This window comes from Gossypium raimondii, chromosome 1 (genome assembly GCF_025698545.1).
Source record: "Gossypium raimondii isolate GPD5lz chromosome 1, ASM2569854v1, whole genome shotgun sequence".
NCBI classification, from domain to species: domain Eukaryota; kingdom Viridiplantae; phylum Streptophyta; class Magnoliopsida; order Malvales; family Malvaceae; genus Gossypium; species Gossypium raimondii.
Window position 1 is genome coordinate 27,089,048 of NC_068565.1, and position 13,264 is coordinate 27,102,311.

Genomic DNA, 13,264 nt, shown 5'->3' on the forward strand with positions numbered 1-13,264 from the left:
ACCAAATGTCTAGAAAGGAACTATTTATAGGTTGATGGCTATCCAGCCGAATAGACATAAATTAAATGTAAAGGAATTTAGCTAAGTTAACTTAATAACCAGCTGAAACAATCCAATGAACTCAATCAATTGAGGTGCCGAACTACCTTGGTTCATAGCTTTAATGAATGAGCTGAAAGAAGGTTTGTTCGATGAATGAAGTTTATGACTGGTGGTGCACCGAATGAAGAGTTAGCTAGTGAGTGTATTTGAGGGTAGCCTAATGGCCTTTGGGTGTGAAAAATCGATTATGAAAAGACTTGGAGTGTGAACAGCAAGCACCGAATGGTCTCTTAAAATGTTAGCTTATCAACTCACAACTGTTGGTTGAAATTCATGAATAATTTAGCTGAATGAATGTACCAACCAGCTCTCACAATACATGCACAATCGGGTGCATGTTCTTCTTTAAAGTAGCTTCGTTGAATCTGGAAGATACATATATGTCCAACTGAAAAAAAGCTCCCAACATTCATGCACAATCAAGTGCATGCTCCATATTAATGAGCTTCAATGAATCAGCATGGTGCATGTACGTCTAGCTACATATGCATGAAATCCATTCGCATGTTCAGTTTCCTGCCAAGACAAATGAAACACCTAGTTAAAACATTAACAAGACCATTTAAACACATAAATAATTATGTATTAAATTAAGACATATTTAAGAATTTAACTTAATAGCATACATTAAGTCTGTCCAAAAACTAAACACCCTTAATAGACAAACAAAGAACATTAATTGAATATGTAGCATGCTAGGACATAATAAAGGCCGAATGACAAAATTAATAGATTCAATCATCAAAAACCATTAAGCATGTAATTAAATTTGTAGGAAACTAAAACTTAATTAAACAAGCTAAATATTTAAAATGTCTAAATCTTAGCAGCTGAGTTAGCTAGCTAAGTCGAATTCAACTTCGAATAAATTGTAAAAGTCCCTTGTTTGATCGTCCAACACTTGATTGACAAATCTATTTGTGGTTTCCATCCAAACTCGATCAACTAAAACTGATATTGACTCTTTAAATTATTTAGCTCATGCTCGAGTGATTGGTCCAATTGGCAGCTCATGTGGATCTCGTTTGAAGTTGGCTGAGGCCTTGGGCAAGTTCGTATCATTCCCCCCTCTTCAAGGTGATTTGTCCTCAAATCGTAGCCTACATCAAGAAAAGACAAGTCAGATATGTTAAAACTCACACAGGCAGGATACTTACCTGGTAGATCCATTCGAAATGAGTCATCAACAATTTGCTCCATCACTTGGAACAAACCATCATCTCTAGGTAGTAACATTTCAAAATGACTCATTCTTAAATCAGTCCATTTGCTAGAAAAGATTTTTTGTAGTTCAAGGTTCCTTGAATTATATCTTACTGTAATGTGTCTGAATTCTGGACATCTTAATTTTGTGTGTTTAATATGTCATGTTATTAATTTGTTCTAGTTAGTACAAGTTTTTAATATGTCTTAAGGTCAACCGAATTAATTAATCTGTCTTGGTTCATGCCTGAGTTAATTATGTCTTAAAGGAGGCTGCTGAATTTAATGTGCATAAGTGTCTTATTAATGAGCTGAATTCTTTAATGTAGGTTCAATTCACTTGGACGACACAAGCTTAATGGTGGAATTAACTTGGCTGTTGATTGTTAGAGTCTCCAAGGTAACTTTTCAACCAAAGCTTTTTAACTTTCCAAGGAGTTCATTTGGCTGCCCAAAGCTTGGCCAATGCTCTTCCCAAGCTGGCTATTCGTGAGCATTGATGGCCACCAAGTTGCTGGAGCTTTTTAGGCTACCCAAGGCTGAATTAATGGCGTTAATTAAAGTCCATTGCTGCTTAATCATTGAACATTTGATCAGCTCATTTATAAGCTGATTTGGGAATTTAAATGGACTGCCTATTGCCGTTTCATAGGCCTAGAACTCACCAAAGGACTTGCAAACTTTAAAAGAGACTTAGTCCAGCTCATTTTAGATGATTGAAGGCATCTAGAAGCAGCCTTTTACGTTCTCCATGCATGGGAAGCTTCAAGGAACTTTCCTTTTAAAAAATTCTAGAATTTCAGAGCTTATTCCTTAAGTTTTAAAAAGCCTATTTGGCTGCCTATGTAATGCCTATAAATTGAGGCTAAAATCACTTGTAAAGGACTTTTGAACCTTTTATGAATTCTGTTTACTTTGTGAGTTTGTTTTCAACTCTCATTAATCTCTAAAGACTTGTTTGACTTATCAAGTAACCTTGTGGCGTCAACCCATTTTTGATTTTTGAACTTATCACTTTACACCCAAAGTGTGGTGTTCAAGTATACCGAGGTTCCTATCATCGTTGATAGTGGGTCGAGGTCTCAATTCACCTACTTACCATCCTGTCCAACACTATCATAACCAAAGTATTCGCATAAGTTACGAGTTAACACACCTTATTTGTGTTGGTTCGGCTTTGAATCCTTAGCCCAGTTGCATCTATAGTTTCTTGAATCATTTCTTAACCCATCAAACCCATTTGAGCCTAAATAACTTCTTTCTTTTAACCCCTCTTGAAAAATCCTTCAACTTACTCAAATTCATGATCGAGCAAATCATACGACTCAATTCTTTAATCGAGGTGAGTGCGTATCAGGTTGGTATCAGAGCTATTTGAATTAGAGTAAGAATCGACATTTCTGGCACTACAAAATTGTAATTAAAAAAAACAATTCAAAAAAATATTATTATTATTTTGTATTCCATAAATTCAGAATTATATATATATAAAAAAGAGTGATCAATTTCTTTGTTGCCGAATTGAAAAGGTGTAGTTTACTACCCGAAGTACTATATCTTTCTAGCCACACTTAACCTTTCTATTTTTTTAATAGCCTACGTTTGATTGGGACATCCATCCCCACCAAACCACATCAACTTTGTAAGTCAACCCCAAACGGTACTGGTTCGTCTATCTAGTTTGCAGAAAACTTTGAGAAATGAAAATTGAGTGGAAAAAGGCAAGAGAGATTGGTGAGACTATTCGAGAGAAGTAAAAGCTAAAGTGAGTGAATTCTTTTCCTGCGAGTGACTTGTGAGCTTTTGTTGAGTGAAATTTTCCATGTCTAGAAGTCCCGGGAGACGTCAAATGGAAGGGGAAGGAATGCGTCTCGTTCGTAATATTGCACAAGGCATAGGAGTCCCTGATTTGGGCCAACAAGCGATGATACGACAATTTTAGTGTATGCTACGAGAAACAATAGAACCAATGAAAGAGCAATTGGATCAATTAGGCGAAGAAGTACAACGCGTAGGGGCTCCCTAAAACCAAAGGCGAGACAGTGGACAACCAAGGCAAGACGAAGACGACCTATATGAACCTAGAGTGTTCATTCTTCTGTCCAAAGTATTCGACAACAAGATCGTAGAAACCGTGGACAACGAGATCGAAATCGTCTCGACGATGACCTTAAAAACATCAAGGTGTCCATACCGCCCTTCCAAGGTAAAAATGATCCAGAGGTGTACCTAGAGTGGGAAAAGAAAATCGAGCTTGTTTTCGAGTGTCATAACTACTCGAAGCTTAAAAAGGTGAAGCTCGCTGCCATTGAATTTTTGGATTATGCGATCGTGTGGTGGGACCAACTTGTAACTAGCTGAAGGAGGAACGGGGAGAGACCTATCTCTACTTGGGCCGAAATGAAGGCTGTTATGCGGAAGCATTTTGTTCCCTCTTACTATCATCGAGAATTGTATCAACGACTACAAAATCTCACTCAAGGTAATCGTAGCATCGAAGACTACCGTAAAGAGATGGAAATTTATATGATAAGAGCCGACGTGGAGGAAGATCGTGAAGCAACGATGTCGAGATTCCTATCTGGCTTGAATTGAGATATTGCTAATATCGTTGAACTACAGCATTACATCGAAGTTATGGATATGGTTCACTTGGCAATAAAGGTTGAAAAGCAATTGAAATGAAAAGGGACCACTCGAACCTACCTAGCGTCTTCTGCAAACAAGTGGAACCAAGGAACGAGTAAAGCTCCCGTTCGACCTAAAAAACCTCCATTGTAGCTAAGCTAACCAACCAAATGGTGAAACTAGCAAAAATAAAGGTGAGATCATTCCTAACCGCTCCCATGATATAAAGTATTTTAAATGTCAAGGAAGGGGTCACATTGCTAGCCAATGTCCCAACCGACGGGTGATGGTGGTGCGGTCAAATGGCGAGATTGAATCTGAAAAAGAAGAGGACGAGGATCCTGAGATTCCCACGGAGGAAGATGAAGAACTTGAGTTTCCCATCGAAGGAGATATACTTGTTGTTAATCGAAGTTTGAATATTCAAGGCGTCGAGGAAGATCAACAATGAGAGAATATATTTCACACCCGTTGTCACATTCAAGGTAAGGTATGGAGCTTGATAATCGACGGAGGGAGTTGCACCAACGTCGTGAGTGTCTTACTCATTGAAAGACATGGTTTAGCCACAACGAAGCATCCAAATCCTTATAAATTGCAATGGCTAAACGATGGGAGCGAATTAAAAGTTACAAAGTAAGCCAATGTGGTGTTTTCCATAGGCAAATACCAAGATGAGGCGATCTCCGATGTCGTGCCAATGCATGCGGGGCACCTCTTGTTGGGGTATCCTTGGCAGACCGACTGATAGGTAACCCATGATGGCTACATGAATCGATATTCATTCAAGCATCTCAGAAGGAACATAACATCAACCCCTCTCACGCCGAAGCAAATATATGAAGATCAACTTAAAATGAAGCAATGCATTGAGTGAGAAAAAGAAAAAGAGAAAAACAAAAAGATTGAAAAGAAAAAGAGAGAAAAGAATGATGAGAGTGAGTCAAAAAATACGAGTGATAAAAGAAACAGCAAAAGAGTGTGAGCATGAAAAACGAGTGTTTTTGTATGAAAACGAGAGATTCAAAAATTGTTGTTGGCAAAGAAACCCATTCTTGTACTTATGTACAAAGAATGTTTGCTGGAAACTAACGAGATTGATAATTCTCTACCTACTTCTATTACTTCTTTGTTACAGGAATTTGGAGATGTATTTCCCGATGAAGTGCCGAACAGGTTGCCTCCCATTCGAGGCATCGAGCACTAAATCAACTTCCTGCCTGGTGTGAAAATTCCAAATAGACCGGCATATAGAAGTAATCCTGAGGAAATGAAGGAATTGGAAAAGCAAGTAGCTGAGCTAGTGGAGAACGGTTACATCCGTGAAAGCTTAAGTCCGTGCGTGGTCCCGGTCTTGTTGGTACCTAAAAAAGACGGTTCATGGCAAATGTGCTTTGACTCCCGCGCCATCAACAAAATCACCGTCAAATATAGGCATCCTATTCCCCACCTTGACGATATGCTCGACGAACTTAGCGGAGCTCAACTCTTTTTGAAGATTGACTTAAAGAGTGGATATCATCAAATACGAATGCGGGAGGGAGATGAGTGGAAGACCGCGTTCAAAACTAAGTACAGTTTGTACGAATGGTTGGTAATGCCATTCGGTCTCACGAATGCTCCTAGCACTTTTATGCATTTAATGAATCATGTTTTACGTGCTTTTATTGGAAAATTCTGTGTTGCATATTTTGACGACATTTTAGTCTATAGCAAAAATTTGGAAGACCATGTTCAACACTTGCGTGCGGTGCTTGATGTGTTACGAAAAGAGGTACTTTATGCTAACTTGAAGAAGTGTTCTTTTTGCACTAATGAAGTTGTGTTTTTAAGGTTTTTCGTAAGTGCTCGTGGCTTAGAAGTTGACCAAGAAAAGGTTAAGGCGATCAATGAATGGCCGCATCCAACTAGCATCAGCCAAGTAAGGAGTTTTCACGGGTTAGCAAGCTTCTACCGAAGGTTTGTGCCAAACTTTAGTTCTTTAGCATCGCCCTTGATAGGTATAATTAAGAAAAGCTCTCCCTTTATTTGGACTAATGAACAAGAGAATGCTTTTAATAAAGTTAAAGAATGTCTAACTAACACTCCATTGTTGTCTCTACCTGATTTTAACAAGACATTCGAGATTGAGTGTGATGCTTCAGGAATTGGCATTGGCACTGTTTTAATGCAAGATGGACGGTCTATCGCGTATTTTAGCGAAAAACTTAACAGGGCTACATTGAACTATCCAACGTATGACAAGGAACTGTATGCGTTGATTCGAGCCCTAGAGGCGTGGCAGCGCTATTTATGGCCAAAGGAATTTGTAATTCATTCAGACCATGAGGCCTTAAAGCATCTCAAAGGACAAACGAAGCTTAATAAACGTCATGCCAAGTGGGTAGAATATTTGGAGTCATTTCCATATGTGATAATGTATAAAAAAGGTAAGGAAAATGTTGTAGCTGATGCATTATCATGAAGGTATGCACTTGTTAATTTGTTGGATTCTAAACTACTTGGTTTTGAGTTTATAAAAGATCTTTATATATCTGATGCTGACTTTGGTGAAATCTATAAGTGTTGCTTGCATGGTACACATAAAAAGTATTTTCAGCATGAGGGCTATCTTTTTCGTGAGGCAAGCTATGCATGCCTCAAGGATCCGTACGAAACGTACTTGTTGATGAAGCCCATAGTGGTGGACTTATGGGCCAATTCGGAGTTGCTAAAACTTTAGCAATATTGCGTGAACACTTTTTTCGCCCAAGATGAAACGTGATGTTATAAGGAAGTGTGAACGATGTATTACCTGCAAGAAGGCGAAGTCACGGATTAAACCGTATGGTTTATACACACCGTTGCCTATTCCCGATGCACCATGGTTTGAAATTTCGATGGACTTCATTCTGGGCCTTCCTAGAACCAAACGAGGAAAAGATTCAATATTTGTCGTTGTAGAACATTTTTCGAAAATGGCTTATTTTATACCTTGTAATAAAACTGATGATGCTACTAACGTTGCTAATATATATTTTTCAAGGAAGTTGATAGGTTGCATGGGATTCCTCGAACCATCGTCTCCGATCATGACACAAAGTTCCTAAGTCAATGATGTGTTCTCGGTCTCAGTGATGAGTCGAGTCGTTGATGTGCCCGATCGTTAAAATGGAGAAGTATCGCTCGATCTTGAAATATAATGGAAATTAGGCTAAGTTTAGATGATGGTAACATGGATAGGCTCGAAATAGTGAATATTAAGGAATTATAGGTTCGGCTAATCAAGAAGATAAGTAAAGGAAATGGTTGGTGAAAGATAGAAGTGAATGGGCTTAAAGATCAAGAGTGAACCAACACTATAGTTAGTGTCGACCCGAAACTTATAAGACCTTAAGGTGGTTTATGGAATGGATAGGATAGAACCTTGACCCGTTACTTAGTAAAGTAAGAACCAAAGGTATAATTAGGGTTAACGCCACACTCGGGGTTGAGTGATAAGTTCAAAGAAATAAGGTAGGCGCCACTAGCTATGCTAGATAAGTTAGCTTGAGTCTAAAACGAAATAAGAGAGTTGAAAACTCAGAAAATGTTAAAACATTAATCAAAGGTTCAAAAGTCCTTACAAAGTGCAAATGAACGCATATTTATAGTCTAAGCCTAAAGTAGCCGAATGGGCAAATAAAGATGCTGAATAGTCAGCAAAATTAAAACAAAAGGAGCTAGAAAATTCCAAGAAGCCTCCTTGAACGTCCTTGGGAAGTTTCATGCATGAAAACTCAAATGGAAAGCTTCTAGATGAAGTCCATTCAGCTAAACATTAATTGGAATGTTGGTGAGCTGAATGGAATGTCTTGGTTCGGCCAAAGAGACTAAATGCTTCTTAATTGAGCTAGTGCATGTAGATGGCAGAAAGAAGGCCGAATTTGTTAAACAACTGCACAAAAACATTAAGGATAATATCGAGAGGAGAACTGAACAATATGTTCGAGGAGCAAATAAAGGGCACAAACGAGTCGTATTCGAACTAGGTGACTAGGTTTGGATCCATATGCGCAAATAACAGTTTCCCGAGCAAAGGAAATCAAGTTCCAACCAAGGGTTGATGGTCCTTTCCAAGTATTGGAACGAATCAACGATAACATCTACAAAATCGATTTACCAGGTGAGTATGGAGTGAGCGCAAGTTTTAACATTGCTGATCTCTCTCCTTTTGATGTAGGTGATGATTCGGGGACGAATCACCTTGAAGAGAGGGGGGATGATGTGAGCTGGCTCATCAAGCTCGATGCCGAACCTATGGAGCTACCATCGGGGATAATTACTCGAGCCCATGCTAAGAGCTTTCACATATCCGTGGTCAGCTACATTGCTCGAGTTTGGATTGACGAAATGGCTGAACATCAAGTGGCTAGCTCAAGTAGCTCAATGTGCATTTTTCTACAAGCTGACTTAGCTCGTACTAGCTCAAGGAGCTCAATTTGGCAGTTAGCTAGCTCATTGTGCTAGATTACAATTTATTTAATTTTTTGCATTTAAAGTTGCTGGAATAAATTTATTAATTAATTTAGTTAATTAGTTAAATTTCAGTTCAAATAAATTAATTTGCTTTAATGTGTCTGAATTATGGACATCTTAATTTTGTGTGTTTAATATGTCATGTTATTAATTCGTTCTAGTTAGTACAAGTTTTTAATATGTCTTAAGGTCAACCGAATTATTTAATTTGTCTTGGTTCATGCATGAGTTAATTATGTCCTAAAGGAGGCTACTAGATTTAATGTGCATAAGTGTCTTATTAATGAGTTGAATTCTTTAATGTAGGTTCAATTCACTTGGACGACACAAGCTTAATGGTGGAATTAAGTTGGCTGTTGATTGTTGGAGTCTCCAAGGTAACTTTTCAGCCAAAGCTTTTCAACTTTCCAAGGAGTTCATTTGGCTACCAAAGCTTGGCCAATGCTCTTCCCAAGCTGGTTGTTCGTGTGCATTAATGGCGACCAAGTTGCTGGCGTTAATTAAAGTCCTTTGCTGCTCAATCATTTAACATTTCATCAACTCATTTATAAGCTAATTTGGGAAATTAAATGGACCGCCTATTGTCGTTTCCTAGGCCTAGAACTCACCAAAGGACTTGCAAACTTTAAAAGAGACTTAGTCCAACTTATTTAAGCTATTTGAAGGCATCTAGAAGTAGCCTTTGACGTTCTCCATGCATGGGAAGCTTCAAGGAACTTTCCTTTAAAAAAATTCTGGAATTTCAAAGCTTATTCCTTAAGTTTTAAAAAGCCTATTTGGCTGCCCATGTAATGCCTATAAATTGAGGCTGAAAATAACTTGTAAGGGACTTTTGAAACTTTTATGAATTCTGTTTACTTTGTGAGTTTGTTTGCAACTCTCATTGTTCTCCAAAGACTTGTCTGACTTATCAAGTAACCTTGTGGCGTCAACCCGTCTTTGATTTCTGAACTTATCACTTTGCACCCAAAGTGTGGCGTTCAAGTTATACCGAGGTTCCTATTATCTTTGATAGTGGGTCGAGGTCTCAATTCACCTACTTACCTTCCTATCCAGCACTATCATAACCAAAGTATTCGCATAAGTTATGGGTTAACAGACCTTATTTGTGTTGGTTCAGCTTTGAATCCTTAGCCCAGTTGCATCCATAGTTTCCTGAATTGTTTCTTAAACCATCAAACCCATTTGAGCCTAAATAACTTCTTTCTTTTAACCCCTCTTGAAAAAGCCTTCAACTTATTCAAATTCACTATCGGGGAAATCTTATGTCTCAATTCTTTAATCGAGGCGAGTGCATATCATCCTCGTACACTTGTTTACTTTCCTCCTTTGACGCTTAAATGTATACCTATTGGTATAGTCGTCACGAATGACCCTTCGATCCAATTGCCATGGCCTTCCTAGCAGCAAATGGCAAGCGTTCATAGGCACCACATTGCACACAACCTTGTCTTGGTATTTACCAATAGAAAAGGCAACGAGCACTTGTTGAGTGACCTTGAATTCACCTTTGTTGTTAAGCCTTTGCAGCTTATAGGGGTGCAAATGCTTGATAGTAGTTAAGCCAAGCTTTTCCACCATCATAGTGCTGGCCACATTTGTGCAACTTTCACTATCAATGATGACTCCACAGACTTTACCTTGTACATGGCAGCAGGTATGAAAGAGATTTTCTCGTTACTGCTCATTCTCCACACATTGAAGGTTTAAACTCATCTTGATTATGAAAGAGATTTTCTCGTTACTGCTCATTCTCCACACATTGAAGGTTTAAACTCATCTTGATGACAAGGGCTTTGCCATCAATAGCATGTGGGAATTCTTCTTTTTCTTCGTCGGATGGTTCATGGAGTTCTACTTCTTGTCTTTTTGTTCTTTTACTTTCCTTTTCTCTCATTCTTTTGTTACAAGATGGGGTTGATATAAAATAATCAGAATGAGAAGATTTTTGTTGGGTAGAAGTGAAGGGATTTACAGATAAGACACGATCAACTCTTCGTGATTGAACCTCCATAGATGAATATTTTGGTGCACTTCAAGAGATACTTGTGCCTTCTCGATTGTTACCCCGAAAGGCTCCAAGCTCGTGGTTTGCTTTGCTCTGACTTGAATTCCTCGACGAATTGGAATCACAACTTGATCTCTTTTCAAGAAATCATAGGATGATGGAATCCTTGACGATCTTGCTTTTATAGAATCCAACTTTTTTTGCATTTTTTCAGTTTCAGATCGCATAATCTTTCTCAATTCTTTCAACCACATTTCCATTTCAAACTCAAAAAGTTCTTGAAACATGATTTCAGCAAAGGATAAGAATTAAATAGAATATGAACCTCACCAAATTCAAAATCCTTACGAATCTCTCGCAAAGAAAAATAAAAGACGACACACCACTCGTGTTTGCACTCGATATTTGGCTTTTACCTCGTTGACGAAACTCTCTTCTCTATGCCTTTTACCTCTCGAGTTCACTTCTCGAAGTTCTTGGAGACTTCCTTAGACCTATTAGTAAGCTCGTAGGTCAGCTTCAAAAGGCTAAAAACAAAGGATTGATGTTAGGTGAAAGGTAGGCTAGAAAGAAAAAATTAATTTTGAAGAGTGGTTGAAAACAATTTTTAAGATCAAATAAGAAAGATTGGGAAATAAAACACTTTGTAAGCTAGCTTTCCTTTTTTTTTTCTTTTTTATTGAAATAGCTCAAACCCCAACTCCCACTTTTGTATTGTATTTGCACAGATTTTTTTTATATTCAAATTTTTTATTGAAACTTTTTTTAATCACTTCTCTTCAATTCTGAGAGTATAAAAATGATAAAAACGTACTTACTTTGAAAAGCTCTGATACCAAATAATAAGAACTCATTTACAAAGTGTAATTGAGTCGTTGAATGCCCGATCGTCAAATTAAGTAGTTTCGTTTTGGTTTAACAAAAGGCTATATTTTAAAGAAGCTAGTTTAAAGTAGCGGATGAAAATAAAGATAGAATTGATAGAATGGTGGTATTACGTACTTAAAACAAGAACCCGTAATAAAGATTAAGGACTCTATTTTTATAAGTTTTAAGGTGAAAGGTGGATAGCTGGATAGGACCGTGACCCACTATCCAGCATGATAGGAACCAGTCAGTATTAAGGTGAACGCAACACTTGAAGAGTGACAAGTTTGATGCCACTAGCTAAACTAGATAAGTCAAATTGAATCTCAAAGAACAATGAGAGCGAACAACTCACAAAGTCTATATATTTCATAAAATGTCAAAATCAACTAAGTTACCAAATGTTTACATAGGAACTATTTATAGGCTGATGGTTATCCAGTCGAATAGACATAAATTAAATGCAAAGGAATTTAGCTAAGTTAACTTTATAACCAGTTGAAAAAATCCAATGAACTCAATCAATTGAGGTGTCGAACAACCTTGGTTCATAGCTTTAATGAATGAGTGAAATAAGCTTTGTTCGGTGAATGAAGTTTATGACTGGTGGTGCACCGAATGAGGAGTCAGCTGGTGAGTGTATTTGAGGGCAACCTAATGGCCTTTGGGTGTGAAAACTCGGTTATGAAGAGACTTGAGTGTGAACAACAAGCACTGAATGGTCTCTTGAAATGTTAGCTAATTAACTCACAACTGTTGGTTGAAATTCATGAATAATTTAGCTGAATGAATGTACCAACCAGCTCTCAAAATACATGCACAACCGGGTGCATATTCTTCTTTAAAGTAGCTTCGTTGAATCTGGAAGATACATGTATGTCCAGCTGAAAAATAGCTCCCAACTTTCATGCACAATCGGGTGCATGTTCCACATTAATGAGCTTCAATGAATCAGCATGGTGCATGTACGTCCAGCTGCATATGCATGAAATCCATTCGTATGTTCAGTTACTTGCCAAGACAAATGAAACACCTAGTTAAAACATTAACAAGACCATTAATATACATAAGTAATTATGTATTAAACTAAGACATATTTGAGATTTTAACTTAATAGCATACGTTAACTCTGTCCGAAAACTAAACACACTTAATAGGCAAACAAAGAACATGAATTGAATATGTAGCATGCTAGGACATAATAAAGGCCGAATGACAAAATTAATAGATTCAATCATCAAAAACCATCAAGCATGTAATTAAATATGTAGGAAACTAAAACTTAATTAAACAAGCTAAATATTTAAAATGTCTAAATCTTAGCAGCTGAGTTAGCTAGCTAAGTCGAATTCAGCTTCGAATAAATTGTAAAATCCCTTGTTGGATCGTCCAACACTTGATTGACGAATCCATTTGTGGTTTCCTTCAAAACCTGGTCAACTAAAACTGATACTTAGTCTTTAAATCATTTAGCTCGTGCCAGAGTGATTGGTCCAATTGGTAGCTCATGTGGATCTCGTTTGAAGTTGGATGAGTCCTTGAGGGAGTTCGTATCAGTGTTCACACCAAAGAACTCTTCAAATACGAGTGTTCACACCTGAGGGCCATTCGAGTTGTTTGTTGCCTGATCATTAAAATGGAGAAGGGTCATTCTTACTCAAAGTAACAGAATATTCGGCTAAATAAAAGGATAACAATGGGTGGTAAGATGGCTTAAAAGGTTTAGGAATAGATTGAGGATGGTTCAGCTAAGTAAATGAAACAAAACAAGCAATGATGTTGAATAGGATGGATAGGTTAGCTTAAGGACAAGAGTGAACTAATACTATGAAGAGTATTGACCCAAAACTTATACACCACTTTGCTGGAAAAGAAATAAAAGACCTTGATCTACTAACTATAAAAAGTTAGGAACCAAAAGTATCAAGGGGAGAACGCCACACTTGGTGATGAGTGATA